Raw genomic sequence first — 16461 nt, 5'->3', positions numbered from 1 at the left:
TTCCTTCCTCTGTTTGATCAATGGATGGACATGTGTGGCAGAAGGCAGGGCAGGGGGAGCAGACAGCCAGGCACTCAGGGGTCACGAAGCACTGCCTATAAATATTGATCAGGCCCATTTCATTTAAGCAGGTCACTTTTAATTAAAAGGTGGGACACCTGCTCGTTCTAAGAACTTCAAGCAATACCAACAATGCAATAAAATCACCCAAACTTCACATTCGCACGGATTCCAGCAAACACAATGAGCTTAAAATACCCGGCTTTGTCATTATTCTTGCAATCAGCACAAGCCCGGTGCGTCTCCGATGGGGTGCCACGGCCGAGCGTATTCTTTCGTTTTAACAAGAGCGTTAAGTTCTCCGGCTGCAGTCATTCGTGCTGCGAACGCTGATTATCGCGGCTGTCATAAATCAAAACTGCGCAGCCCACGTCCGGAGACTTCAGAAGCAGGCCGATGCGTCCGGGCTTGACCGCTGATCTCCGCCACAAATCTCATCGCTGTGCACGCACAGCACCGACGAACGCAGCTGTGTGAGGGGAAGGATCCTCCTCGCCGAGGCTTCCTATCGGTTTCTTTCTGTGAAATAACCTAACAAGCCAGACGCCCACTCTCAAATCAGACTGCAATCGATATAAGCCAGGGAAAATCAGCAACATATGTGCCATGGCCGAATTAGCCTACCTTTCTAAGTGAAGACCACAAAAGAAAAGCTTACTGTCAATTTGCTTTAGTTTTCTTTTCCAGAGAGAGAAAGTAACCCCTTACAACGTGAACGTTGTTGCCAAAGTGCATTTAAAGCTGCCCTCTGAATCATGGACTTGTCCTGATGCACTCATACAGCTGCGTCTTCTGCTCTTCAGTAGGCATTGGTTTAGGCCGTGCTGCGCTGTTTGTTCATTAATGAGACGTGATTTATGGCGAGTTTAAGCATGAGAGGTTCTGCTTGCCTTCATTCAACAAGGCCTAGCTCTAAACCTCAAAGTGACTTAGAGAAGGCTAATTAGGAACGCAACTACATTAATTGCAGAAGAGAAAATGACTGTAGCTGCCAGGATCGTGGAATCCCGGGAGACTCTCTGGGGATGCTTTTTTTTGTTTTTTTTTGGGGGGGGGGGGCAGGTGGGTGTGTGTTGGACTGGTTCAGACGCTATGAACATGCGGGATGGGTTGCTTCAGGCTACGGCTGTGAAGGACGATGGGAGCCGCTGCTGGTTTATTAAGGTATACAGTGAGGAAACACCATGTGACAGAGCAATGGCACAGCGGCAGTGCAAGTGATCTGCCGGCAACATCGCCACCGTGCACCCATCGCTCCCGCCAAGCCGCAGGACGCTAAAAGCTGCCGTTTGTCTCCTCCTCACCTCCAGCTGTGCTCAATCAGGCTCCTCCGCCACCCGACCAATTACTCACTCCGTGAGTGTCAATGTAATGGGGGGATAATATGCTGTTGCTCATAATCCTCTGACAAACGAGAACAAATTAGAGCGGCGCTTCTTAGAGAGATACTTTTACTTTCACGGGGACACCCAAAGCCCCCCCCCCCCCTTCTGTGTACGTGGAAGATGAGGCTCTGACTTCTTTAAAAAACACCCCAGACATGCACATCAAATACATACACATACCAGTCCAGCCTCCACTCAAAATCAAACTCTTTCCACAGTGTGATGTTGCTGGTGGTGGTGGGGTGTAGCAACACCACACCTACCACAATAACAGTGCACACACACTCACGCGTACACACACTCCGAGTAACACTTGTCTTGCTTCAAAAAACAAAAAAAAACTTGGACAGGACCCTCAGCTGTCTGGCAGACTAATACAGTGTTCCTGTCCAAGACGACTGTCTTGCAGATTCCTGGTAAATGGACCATGAAACTGACAGAAGCAACCCTGCTCTACAGGATAGTTTTATCTTAAACCACCGTTGAGGTGAAGGGCAGCAAGCATTTTACAGTCACGGAGTGCGCTCACACACACACACACACACACACACACACTGCATATTCACTGCTGTTTATCTGGGGGTCTCTGTGGTGCTGTGGCAGAGCTTAGGGAAGAAACAAACACCAGACCCTGGCCATGAAATGCTGAAACAACACTTGATAATTGCCTTAGTAATTTTACACTCCAGTAGTCTTGCACCTCGGCCGTCACCTTGTAACTCTGATTCCACGCCTGCTTCTGTGACTTCATTTATTTCATCAGAGCCTGACCTCCTAGATGACAGAATGTGGGAGGAATTCTGGGGAGGGACTCATCCCAAGTGCTTAACATAAAGAGACATAGGTTTCAGCACATTCACACCCCTCGCACCAGATCTTGTTCCCAGGAGATTTTATTTTTAAGTGTTGCAGTGAACAAAACTGCAGACCATTCAGTTTTTCTTCAGTGGCACTGGATTTTTGCTTGACCAAACAATTGATTCCTCTGATGAGCCCTTCATGGAGAATAGCTAAATGTGTAAAAGAGTAACCTGTTGTGTATCCCATCAACAAGATAACAAAAACATCAATTCAAAAAGGATTGGTAAATTAATTAGTTTGCGCAAAATAACGGCTGTTTTTTTTACTTGATTGCCTGATCCTAGGTCATATTCATCATTTACAGTGTTACTCATTAAGATACAGCTGGATATTTTTGCAGCATTTTAAGGTTAAGAACCATGTTCAGGGGCACGACACATCCCCACTTTGGAATCCAGCCACTGACCTTCTGGTTGACTGCTCAATTCACCACTGGCACCACATATACATGCCTGAGTGGAATGTATTTCTGACTGTCATTTTTATTATTTTTTTTGTTACAGCGGGGTTAGTCTGTGGAGTGAAGCTGGCAGGGACAGTGTACCTTGTTACCTCCAGCAATCACTGGTGAGGCAAGCCAGCATCTGACCCAGGGCAGCTGCAGCCCTCTTCCTATGGTTAATTAACCTCCACTGAGCTTCTATCTGCAGCTGCAAAGACACTGAGACTGGGAAATTGGGGTTTCAGTGATTTACCTCATGGGACACATAGTACCAAGAGTGAATCACAACGGTTACCCTCTAGAACAAAGCCTGGCATGCCTGATTTGTGCCAATGGACATGTCTGTAGTTACCATTTCAGTGATTCATCCTTCGTACAAAGCATTCTGAGGTTTGGCATATTACTCCTCGTTTACCTGTTCTGGATTTTCAACAAGGACACCCCTTTTCATTGTTTTTGAGTGTACAACAGTCTCCAGGCAGAGCTGAAGATTAATGATTTAGAACACCTCATCAAAAAATGAAACATGGACCCAAAGGAGAAGAACGGTGCACAGAGTTTGACCTCATGTGCCCGTCTGACGGTGGCACTCAGATGGCACGCATGCACTTGCTGGGATTGTTACCAAAATGTTGAGAATGTGTATTTATGGGTGATCGTTTTTAAATCTTTTCATCTGACAATGCATGCATCCTTCTGTTTTTAGGTGTCCAAATCAATTGCCTGTTAAGTGGTCAGGGATTTATTTTCAAGGTTTTTTCAAATGAATTTTAATTTTATTTATCCCTTTATTCCTTGAAGGAGCAGTGCAGCTGTGTGATAGACTGAAGGGAAATGGTCCTCTACAAAATGCAGATTGATTGACTGATAGATTTTAATTTCGCATTCAGATTTTCTATGGCTCCCAAGACTGAATGTTCACTTAACCGAAACCCGTTTGCTCCCCCTTTAGTACTGTATGAGATGCCAGTTCTTTCAGAGTAAATAATGATTCACTACAAATGCATCTGCATTAACTCACACTTCCAGACAAGAAAATTAATAACAATACCAATGAATTATCTTAGGCCCTCCTTCGTGAATACTGATGGGAATGAGTAAGACTGGTCTATTCTTCTTTTATTTCTTGTAGGGGCGGTTGTTTCAGTGACTGAAATGAGATACAGGTAGCACGAAAATGGTAAATATTTACAGTTTGAAGAAAATTGTAATAGCTAAGATTTATGAAGGCGGTAAAAAGAAAATGTCACGTAGCATACTGTAACATCGCTCTGGGTGGAAACCAGGCGATTGCTCTCAAGGTGAGAAGAGTCCACTTGAGTTGCACTGGCTGAAAAATGGACATGCCTTTTAACGTTCCCTCTTATTGCTATGATAATGTTGTGAGCCATCAGGCATAAACAAAAGCTACACCAGAGGAGTGTGGTTAATTGCTCTGGTTAATTACTTTCTCCACCCTCCGTAACGTGTCATTATGACCACTTCCTGCCGACAAAAACAATTTAGTAATTATGATAGTGACTCAGTCACCAATTATGACAGAACAGCCAGTTCACTCACAATAAATTATTATTCATGAATTAAAAACATTTTCTGTAGACCCCTTTTCTTTAGTTCTCATGCCCATCTGCAAATGTGATTTCCTCCTAAAAGAAATCATTATAATATAAATCTAAATGTAGCCCAAATCTAACAAAAACCAATGAGATGCAGGAGATCCATTCAGAAGAAAATATTCAGTCAATAGCAGTAGTAGCTAAGACCTCGAATAACTTCTTTCACTTGGTGTTATCTGAACAGGAAGTTGCTCATACAGCATACACAAGGGGCAGAATAAATATCTCTTGTCGATTCACATGCTCCCGACATTTAGGGCCCAGCTGCACTCAGAAATGCTTCGTCCCAGTTTCTGCCCAGGTTCCATAAGCAGCTGAATTGCCTATTCACTGACTTCACTGCTAAATCTGGTACCATAACTAGAGCTGGCCATAGATGTGCCATTTGGAGCTACAGCCAACAGAACACGCTGGTTAGGCTGCGGTTGCTCCCTGCTTCTCCAAGACACGACCATGTCTGCCTGTCGCTGGCGCAGAACGTGCCGCCCTCTCCGCTGCGGGGTCCACGGTGGGCTCTGCTTACAAGGACCAGGGAAGGACCGTTCAGACGGCGTTATTCATGACGAGTCCTCCCCAAACAGCACGGGGTCTACTGCGCCGCTGTCTCCAGATCGAGGGTGCCACTCAACTCGCATTTCATTCACCGCGGCGACCGCCGCTGATCGATCGCATGCCGTGAGCCCGGCGCTGAGTAAGCCATGGAGGGTTCTAAGGCGGGGCCATGCAAAACTCTCTGCTGGTGACAAGAGGATCCATCACTGTGATCGACAGGCCGGCAGGCGGCAGGGCCTAGAGTGCTCCCACTCACACCCAGGTCACCCCCTCTGGGACCCTGCAGGGAGACTGAACTACTGATGAGGATAAGTGTACCCAGGAAATATACACCCTTCATTAATTTACCACGATGGTGCACCAACCAGAACTGTGCTCTGAAACCTTTTGGGCACAAAGTCATTCAGCCATAATTTGGAAGCTTTCCATGTCCAGTTGGGAACCATTCTCTTCATCTCCCCTAGACCTTATTAGACCAAAAAAACATGAACAAATATATACCCGTTACACAGCAAACTTAATCACTCAGCAGAGCAAAGAAATACATGAGTCTGGGCAAGAGCTGGACTTGCTCAGGAGAACTACAGCACTGCTGGTTCTGTCTGGCCCCACAGACACAAACCAAATGCTTTTGCTCTTCCCCCTCCCACAACCTGACAACTTACAGTTTAAAGGCTAGACCCAAAATTACAGACAGTGCTACACATCATTAAAGGTCACACCCTTATAATATAAACCCATATAAACAGACTGCACCTTATGAGTTCCTGTGCCCTGATCCCTACCATTGCCATCCATTATCTCACTCCTCAAAGCCGGGTGTTGTGAACACCGACAAATTATCAGAGGGCTTTATTAAAGGCACTAACACTGGTAGATGCATGCATTTTTATTTGAAATTGCCCATGGAGAAATGCATATATTATTTTCATTCAAATGCATCTGTGTAATAACCTGCACCCAAGGCAAATGTTAATTTATATTTTATGAATTATATTAGGGTATGCTACAGCATGCTTTCTTGCAATTTAAGATGTAGCCAGTCATCAAGTATGGCAACAAAAAAAAGTAATTTCTATTCTTTTTGAGTAGCCAGGGAAAGTGTGACTTGAATTAGCAGGTTTGACTTTCTCTTTAGAGGGGGGTTTACCTTGTGAAAACCTCAGCATGATAATCCAGGGTAATACTTGAGAGAAAACATAGGCAATTTCCATCTGATTGATCCCCAGTGCAGGTCTCTAACACACAAGGTTTATGTGGCAAATTAAGTTGTGTGGTACTCTAGTGTGAGAGACCTGTGGCAAACTATCCATTCAAGAGCTTAGCGGTTTAAAAGGAAAATATTAACAGAATACAAAGCAAGAGATTTCTTTTTGAGAGCAGAGCTGTGTGACCAGAATCCTTAATGCACTTTTCCCCCAACAATTTCTGTGTTCACTCTCTAAACGGCCAATTATTTTTGGAAGGTAAAATGGACCAGTGTTGATAGACAAGGGTGTGAAAATTCCTAATGAGATCACTGGCCAACAACAAGCTAATGCAAAACACCACAATCAGGGACTAGCGTGTATACCAAAGATTTCAATGAGGATGTGGCTTAAGTATGGGTGTTTACAGGGTGTGCATTTTGATCAGACAGATCGTCTCAACAAATGTGAGGGTTTAAGGTAGATCATAAGATTTAAGAGAAAAAGGTCACACACAAGTGCATTTCAAATAATAGCAAGCAAACCAGATTCTAAATGCCAGCAAAAACAAAAAATATAATAATTACATAAAGGAATGTGCTTTTGGAAAACCCCTCAGAGAAAGTCATTGTGCTAATTTCCCCATGCCAACTCATTTCTCTGTTCTCCACTGAATTTGATAATTGCTTTGTAATCACATCCATTATCCACATTTTCTAACAATTAGCTGTTTTCCCCTTTGTTGTCACAAATAAAACAAAGACAAAAATTACAATTTATTGCTGAGGCAAAAGGATATGCATAAATAATATTGTCCACATTTTGTGCTTTCAGGAGACAACGTTTAAAAGCAACGTGGGCCAGAGAAAATGTTTTCGGCTCTGTGAGTCACGGATTTGAAGTTCAGTAAGCCTTAATTTAGGCTCACGGGACATTCACAGCTCAATGCTTAGATTGGGGGGCTTCCGATCTTCCTGCAGCATTTTATCGTACAGGGTGACTGCTCTTAGGATACAAAATGCAATGACAGAGCAATGTGAAAGCCCACTTTTTTCCTCTTAGAGCTTATTTTTTTATTTGCTCAGCAATTGCTGCTCTCTCAGGTAAACGTGTTGTGCTGTGTAAACCAATAAGCTGACAATTCAATTAGGTCCTAAATAAAAATGTTTTTGTTTTTCTTAGCACTAATGACAGATACGAGCACAGAAATGTCTCAGCGAGAGTTTTCTTACTGTGCAGTGATGGGCGGTTCTGTCTGGAGGCCCAGGGCATATGTTAATGACTCTCCATGGAGATCCCTGGCAGATGTGAATGGATGGATCAGCAGTATTTGTAAAAAGTCACGGATTTCTTGAGAGAACCTCGCTTGTCATCTAGACAAACAGGGATTGAATTGATGAATCCATTAAAAAGTGGAGAGCAGGGGTGGGGGGTGGATGTGTGGACCGCCAGGTGTTTTCTCTCTGCATTACCAACCTCACACTGCAAACCGCCCCCCTCCCCTTGAAGTAACACACTGGGCTCTCTAGGGAAGGTGATTTGGAACAATTGATTTGCCAATAACAGGTTTGGGTCAATTCCATTTCAGTTCAGTCAATTTGAGGATTTACTGGAAATTAAATAATTTATAAAATCCCATTATACTCTGTGATGATATTTCAATTCATGAATTTAATTTCAAATAACACTGAACTGACTGAATTGAAATGGACTGACCCTAATTCTAGCCCAATACCCTCCACAAAAATGTAAACTTTCATTTGAATATAGAAGGTTGTAGGTCAAATCCCTGATGGGTCACTGCTGATGATGTTTTGGGCACAGAACCCAGGTTAAACTGATTCAGAAAAGGTTGAGCGGTATGCATTTTTAAAATATGCAATATTTAACCCTTATTACTCTGGAGAAGAGTCAATGAGACATTAAAAAACTATAGTTCAGAATCTCCTAGTAACCTGTCTTGCTATACACTGAAGCGGGTCATACATAAAGATAACATTCTTTTGAGGACAATTATTGAAAAGCGCAAAAGCATTTTCTCTTTGTTACGCACCCCCAAGGTTCTGCAAACATACTGTTAATGTGCAGAGCATACACTGGAATTGACAAGAATGCACAGACTGAGTCAGCACTGCTCTTTAATATACGTCCGCTAGAACTTGTTTGCACAACTTCATTAAAATATAAACATTTCACAAATGCCGACAACTGAAGAACAGCGGCCTGCTGTTGAAAATAAGAATGACTGAAGCCTTTTAATGTCAGACACTCACCCACCCACCCTGTCATGCTCAAAAGAGTTACTCCCAAATTCATTTTGGGAGGTTGAATCCCAAAGGCAACGGGAACACATGATGTCTTTGTTATTTATTGATTCGAAAGGAGAGAGAGAACATCTGTGAATGTCTCCTTCAAAGCCCTGATTTCCTAGAGGGCATAAAGTCTTCAGAAGGGACTCGCAGATATGAAGAATTACAGTTGTGAGGAGATACATGAGGACAGAGAGAGAGAGAAAGCGTATAATGCTCACAATCTCTGGAAAAAGGGACACAGGCCTTTGATTGTAACTCCCAGCTCCTGTTCCACAGAGGGAAAGAGACGTAAATAAGGATGTGGTTTGCCAGAACAGAATCTCGACTGAGAAAGTTCAGCTATGCTGTACTTTCAAATTTTCATTACCTTTTGCTAATGCGGTTGCTATGGCTGCGGGGTATTTGCTGGATCTATAATGTTCAGTGTGGTTTCACTAAAATAACATCTATCAGTCAGCTCGTCGGGGGGAAAAAAGCATAATTCGCAGAATAAAGGTCGAGGCTCCCATTTCATTTGGGGTACTGATGGAGGAATTCAGCAGCAGAAATGAACTGTCTACGTACTTTGACCTTCTTTCACCTAAGACATGTTAAACACTGAAAAAATCTCAGTTTGTTCCAACTCAGATTTGATTGCATTTATAGAGACTGATGAATACCTTATGATAAATCATTAAACTGACCTTTAACCATCATACTTCTAAAACCATGAGAAAAACTTCAATTAGTTATCTTGTCATTACAGTTCTACAATTGTTTAAGTTGGGGGGGGGGGGAATTAATGCAGCTGTATTTGCCCCAGAAATAATCTCTATCGTCCTCACTTATAATAAAATAATATTATAGGCAGACACTGTTTGGTGACTTTATTTAATGTTGGATTAATCATATATAAACTTAAGCATAGCATAATTCAAGCTTAAAGCAGTTCTCCCAAAATGCATAAACTAAACATTTCAGGCTTCTTTTCAAGGGCATCTTATTGTATTTTGTGTATGTGTATTTGTTGCAGTGATGGTTCAATACGAAATATTCAGTTATTTGGCCTTTTTGCGTCAAGTGTTATATCTTATCAACACTGTTCATCATTAAGGCTTGTATTGTATATTATGAACAATATTCATGACTAAGGAATGTAGTATATTACAAATTACAAACTGTTCACCATTAAGGCTTGTATATTATGAATGCTGTTCACTAGTAAGGCTTGTACTTTTGAACACTGTTCACCATTAAGTATTATATATTATGAATACTGTTCACCATTAACTTCAGTATATTTTTAACACTGTTCACCATTAAGGCTTGCATATTATGAATACTGTTCACCATTAACTTTAGTATATTGTTAACACTGTTTACCATTAAGGCTTGCATATTATGAATACTGTTCACCATTAGCTTTTGTATATTTTTAACACTGTTCACCATTAAGGCTTGCATATTATGAATTCTGAACTTCTGGATTTTTTTAACACTGTTCACTATCAGCATGTTGTCTTGTTTCTAATGCATTTTGTTTTTCTTGGAAAAAGAAAAAAGGAACAAATACCTCTGGTGGAATGTGGCCATCTCGGGCACTCTGTCCAAACCGCTGGGTCTGGAGCCATTACTCTTTTGAGAAGAACTCAGCAGAAATAATAAGGTAGCCCGCAGATACATTCAGAGGGCACCAAAGGCCTTAATACATTGGTACTTTGCAGCCGCACAAATGAATACAAAAGGCAGGAAGTATTCTGCTGTCACAGTGTGTGCCCTGGTCAGGTTATGTCTCTTATTGAATTTAAAAGCCCTTCCCCGCCTGCATGTGTCTTCCATATTTGGCTGTCTGTCAACTTTACCAGTGACCCAGCTCCTCTGTGCAATATAATGTCATATTTCTGCAGGGGGATATGTCAAGGAGTTTGTGTTTGTGTATGCTTCGGTAATTCCTGTGCTGCAAAAGGGAATTATAGAAAATATGAATTACTGCCACATGCCAATTTCTTTTATTTTACCAAAATAAGACTATATGTATAAAGCAAGTATAAAACTGTTTTTTTTGGTCTTTCTTAATATTTTACTTTTAAGGTAATCACCACAGCTTTATTTATTCATTCATTTTAACTTTTTTTTAAACAAAAACATTAATTTACATAATTTATCATATTAAGTTTCATCCTTGAAACAATTGTTTGATTGCACAAAATTTGTTTTAATTTAATTTAATTTAATTTAATTTAAAAGCAGTTAAAATATCTGTTCTTGTCTTTATTCTGGACTACTGGTAATTATGGGCACAAAAGAAACTGTTGGCATTGAACAGGACAAGGGATTCAGAAATGGATCAGTAAAATCCACTGAAAATATCCATTTAATTTTCAAAGGCCGGAATATTGCTGTAAGTCTCTGTCTTTTGAAATGGTCAATGCTTAAACTTATAACAATTAAATACACAGTGGCATATTGCTCCAAAATGATATTTATGCATTAAATACAAATACACAGTTGGTAAATTGCTATTTACTTTATTTTCTAGTATAAAAGCAAGAACAGTACAAGTATACACAGTATAAATTCAAACACTGGGCTGTAAAATACTGTACTCGGCCATTGAAATTGATGCACACCAAAATGGCAATACATTTTGCCCTTGGAAATTCAAACAGCTGTATTCCCAGCCTGCATTCCTTCATTAATCAACACTAATTAAAAGCATTGATCCTGCAACGCCCTGGGATTTCCAGCTGAAAGGGTTTACTAGACTGTAAACTGCAGACATTACAGACAGTCCTACATACCACAAAATTAACTGATTGCTACATTTGCCCTTGGAGATGAACAAACCGCTCAGAGAAATTGAACAAAATGCGATAAACACCTCTTCTCACTTCATGTTATTAAATCATAATAAATATGCTGGAGGAGGGGTCTATACAGCCCTCCTTTCTAATACCACACTTCCCTCACTGAAAACGGCCATGAGCCCTCCAGAAGCATAGCATTTCTGACATTTCAGGACCGCTGAATTCACATGAATATTGCGTTTTACACGTTAAAGGGGATGACGTCAAATTTTTATTTAATTATCAAAAACATGAAAGGATCAATCCAATTCAAACGTATAATAATGACAGTATGGAGCACAGGAGATTATACTTAATTCAGTATATGACTTAATATCACTTTGATTGGTATGCAGTCTGGGTAAATTTGGACCATTTTTATTTTTATAATTAATGCTAGTTTCACATGCCATATAGACACACAAATATCTGTGCAATCTAAACTCTGAAATATATCCTATCATCAGCTTTGAGCTGATAATTTTGTAGACACAGCAGGTGGGTATAGTTCATGGAGCCAACCGTAAAAGTAGCCTACACCCTAGTGTAACAGAATAATCTGTAGATATGCAAATGTTCCTAATTGTGTTGTGAAATATCATTCATTTTGGCATTTTCTTGAGGGAATATATAATTGTTTATTTTGAATGCAGATGCAAAAAAACAGACAGCTGACTGATGAAACATTCTATAGATAAAGCTGTTTAATTGCGTTAAAAGCTTGTCTTTAGATCAGAAAGAAAAGCGGCATTACTGCATTGAAAATTATGATAAACACCCCTCGGTCAGATTTCTGTAATGCTGTTAAAGATGCCAACCCACACACAGGTAGTGACATTCTACACACATACACATAAAACTAAAACCATTCTGGAATTCTATTACTAAAGGAGTCGGAGTGTTTACACATTGAAAGACATTAAAAAACAAAAAATGGGTTAAACTTTGCTGGGCTTTTTTAGGTGGACCAGCCAGCTCCGGCGCAGCCTATATCCAGGTGCACTGCACCACTGGGGTATTCTCGGGCACGGTATGTCAGTGTGAGGCTGGGATGACCACAGCACTGCACTATGAAACATTCACTGATCTGGATCTCTTCCAGAAGACTGAGAAGACTAAAGTATCTGTGTATAATAACAGTATAACATAAATAGCAACAAATCCTTTCCCCAGTAATGCTTATGAGGTTGCAACACAGCATGTGCACTTCTGTTCTTTATCAGAAAATGCAAACAGAACAGGATGCGACTCTGGTAGTACTCTAAATGACCATGCAGTCTATTGCCTACAAGACAGTTGAAACGAGTGATTAATGCAATAGACTGTTCTCTTGCTTGGTTAAAAAAACGTGGCCACTTTATCGAAGAATCTCATTAGTTAGCCACTCAACTAAAATCTCGGATCAACTGTCAGAGAACAACGAGACTATCAAGCAAGCACGCCCGTTTTCCGCGGGGCGCCTTCCCCATTTTAAAGTACACAGCGGCTATCCTCCGCTGCTGAAATCGAATCCTTAATGCTAAGCCAAAGAGTGCCAGTCAGGCTGCGCGCGTAGGGTACCGAAAACGTTCTCAAGCTGTGTGGATACACACAATCAACACGACGGAGCAAATTAAACAGGGATGATTAAAGGAATAAACAGTCTATGCTGAAAGATAATTACCCTCCACTGATGTGATAGCTCACACCAAGCAATCTAAAGAGCAGGTGTCTCAGCTAGTCCCTGCCACCGTCTCCCGAATATGCTAAGCAGAGCAGGTGAGGACACTTTTTGCATGCTAACGCGCCCTTCTGTGGACCTTTTTCTAAGAGCCATTGAATCGGTTTCAAAACGGCGCGTAAGGTTCTTTGACGTTTAGTTTCTCAGACTTCCTCGTCTCATTTGTATCCTTGTTAACACAAAGCAAATTAGCATAATAGTCTACAAAGTGACACTGAAGGATTGGATCTCAGTCATTTGTTCTTTCCTCCCGTTTTAACGAGTTTCTAGTTTCTTATTTTAAGGCGTATATAACTGATGAAACGGACTGAACGCGGACACCAGTGGCTCCGCCTTGCTCTACGCATCCATCTAGTGGTGGAGGAACGGACGGTGCTCGCAGTGACAGCAGCGAATTCTTAAACATCCTATAATGCAATCGGGAAATCAATATTGATTATATTCCCTCTTACCCTCTCTGCTTTGAAGGGCATAAGCCACTCGCCTCATCAAGCAAACGGAATTTGACCCGTTGTCAAATTCAATCAACATCCATAAACTATGCGACTATACCACTTGCAGATTCGTTGTCTTTAGAATACAGTTTTTTATATGAGTCACTTGTACATGTGAATTGCTGTCTTACTATTTATAGCCTACCTCTTTAGGCAACTATATATAATATCACAATTCTCATTGGACGCCATGACTTCAAAACAAACACTTCTTTCAGTTAGGCGCAGTTTTAAAAAGTAGATAGATTACGCTAAATATTCATTATAGCCCTAAAAATGACAGCGGCGGTCCACTTTGTTATTCCTAGTAAACGTTTCGGTGTTTCGTTGCAATAGAGGTAGCCTGAAGAAGTTAGTACCCACTTTGTAAAACAGTCTTTATGTCAGAAGCCTATTTATTGTTTGTCAATGTTACATACCCTATGCAAATTTACACTTAAACTGTAAGGCCTTCATGCTTGCCAGATTCCCCGCACGTGATATTAGCGATCAGTATCAGTAATGTTAATGTTTTGCCTAGGGCTGTAATTTTCTAAAATGTATTTAGTAATTCAAAAACCTAAGACGACGTCGTCTTGGGTTCACAAAGGACCACAGACAGTAACAACTGGAACATTCATATTTAAGATTTTTACAATTAATGAATTGTTTCTTTGGCCATTTAATACAGTTGTTCCGTTGTAAAGCCTTCCCTTTGCAAATCAGCACACGGTGACAACTGATGGACTAGGCTGGTCAAAGCACATTCTCACTTAATTATACTTTTAACTGTTCATAGGCTACTTTTAACCACCCAAGACATCACAAGAGTCCTTGTTGATTATGAATTCTCTCTATGGTCAATGTGAAACTAATCCTGCTGATACTGACGTTCTAAACACTTCTGCAGGAGGCGTGGATTAGCATCACGAATAGGCTACGGCAACCTTGCACACAACTAAACCCGTGTCATTAAATTATGTTTGGTTCCTCACAATTGAAATCTTCAGATTAACTAGGCTAAATTGAACCGGGAATGGCTTTGGTGCAATATCAAACGGGATAGTAAAAGCTCCTGTAGTCTCAACATGCACATTGTTGTTGTCGTAAATTGACTCGACTCCTGCAAGTCGTGACTATAAATACGCATTCCTTACCAAGTAAACCACGTGTTGTCCACAGACCATAAATATTTGTTATAACCTACGTTAAAGGGTCGATCATGCAGCTGAAATAAAGTGCGCTAACAGCTGTATGAAAACTTACTCAGCATGAAAACGCGGCGATGTAAGCCACCAACAGAACGCTAAGGGAACCAAAGCGAGCCAGCGGAGTAAAATGAGAAACTCAACTTAAAATAGCAATTACGAAAAAAAGACAATATGCCCTACCTTTTCGGAAGGAAGTCTGTGACTGTATGCCCAAACACCTTGTCACAACTGGCAAACAACTTTACCAAGCAATTATTCCACACTTTCTACTACTCTGGGTAACCTCTAGAAAACATCGTTTGATTAAAATTTTTTTTTTCAAATTAGGTGTTTTGAGGGTAGAAGAAATTCTCTGTCCGCGCAATGTATCCGCACCTCCAGTTCTCTGTATCTTTTCTGCTCTGACAGGATCGCGGCCCATTTTAAACGCCAGTGATGTCACGTGCACTGCCGCCGAAGCTGATCCAGCACGGAACCGTCATATCAAAGACCGCTTATCGTAACCAGATGGACTATCAGTTTATATTTTCCCCACCCAAGAAATCTGATTCCTGCAACTGGTTCCATTGCCGGACATTCGAATCATTGCAACTCATTATCTCCCAAACACATTTCATAAAGACAGGAGTTCCTCAATACCGATGATGAACGCACCGTACCTCCGCGGATGTTACTGTGGTAACGCTACAGTAAGATTTTCAGAATGCAATAAGCAATAGACCATAAATGTGTGGCATGTGATCGCTTTCTTCCTATTTATGAAGAAAACAGAAAAGTTTCTCCTAAAGGCTCAGTCATCTATTATCGCACACATTTATTTATTTTACTGCATGCGTCTAAACTAAATTTGATTTTACAGACAGTAAAAAAATTTCATCACGAGGGGAAAAATAAATTACAGGACTGCGACAAATTGTCATATTTTAAAATAATTCACCATTATTAGGTTTCGATAATTATGTACATATTAGAATAGGCTATAAGCCTAGTTTTGTGCTGTACACATTTTAACTCATTGTTGATTTGTAGACTTGAACTTGAATTACATTGAGTGTCTATTTGAAAAACTTTGTAGCAGCTGGAAACGGAATCTTCACTCAGTCACTGTTACAATACCAACCACAAAACACGAAACAAAGTTTTCGAGTGGTTTTTCGGTGTTTGACCAACGCGCACCTTCTCGGAAAACAATGTTACGTTGTCACCTTCACAGAATACGTGTAAATTGATTCTCCTGCAATAATGTTGAAGACCGAACAGCTTGCTTCTTCAAGTCGGCTATTCAGGAGGACGGAATGATCATGTATGAAAACATTTAACATGAAACTACTACATTATCACAGTTCACATATGTATTTGTTAATAAAAGTAGCATATATCCATAATCGAATTCTCATAATACAGAACAGATTCACGGTCAGTGTGTCACATGATCTTGGTGGCACGTGGGCGAGAAAAAAAACGGTCGCGCTGGTAGTATTACCAGCTCTATCATGAAACTGTATTTGGATAAATTAGCCTATGAAACTGCGACATCTGGAAAAATGACACACAGTGAAATGTCCAGTGTTAATTCAACTCTTAACAGTGAACACATGAGTTCACTAGGGACCATATGTACTCAGAGTTGATTTAATTGAACATTTTACTGTATAAAGAAAATTCTTCTGATTTGAGATAGAGTTGTCCACAGGCAATAATCATTATATGTAGTCGCTTAGGGCCAAAACCATCACTAGACCACACAACGTGTGTGTGATACATAATAGAGCAAATAACATTTAGGCCTACATTGCATTCTTAAAATTGGGAAATTG

At 40.7% G+C, this 16461-nt stretch overlaps 1 protein-coding gene across 2 annotated transcripts in view; it reads right to left on the bottom strand.

The window, feature by feature from the left end:
* The window catches only part of LOC118214826 (multiple epidermal growth factor-like domains protein 11), an 85257-nt gene extending 69899 nt beyond the window's left edge, over positions 1–15358 (bottom strand). Inside the window, exon 1 of one of the 2 annotated variants that reach the window (XM_035395080.1) lies at positions 14825–15358. The gene's annotated coding sequence lies outside the window, so the exon portion shown is untranslated. The remainder of the gene's footprint in view (positions 1–14824) is intronic. The other variant, XM_035395081.1, reaches the window with a different exon arrangement.
* Positions 15359–16461: the final 1103 nt, after the last annotated feature.

This window comes from Anguilla anguilla, chromosome 16 (genome assembly GCF_013347855.1).
Source record: "Anguilla anguilla isolate fAngAng1 chromosome 16, fAngAng1.pri, whole genome shotgun sequence".
Taxonomy (NCBI): Eukaryota; Metazoa; Chordata; class Actinopteri; order Anguilliformes; family Anguillidae; genus Anguilla; species Anguilla anguilla.
Note: the sequence above shows the minus strand (reverse complement) of the source record. Positions and strands in the feature narration are given on the sequence as shown.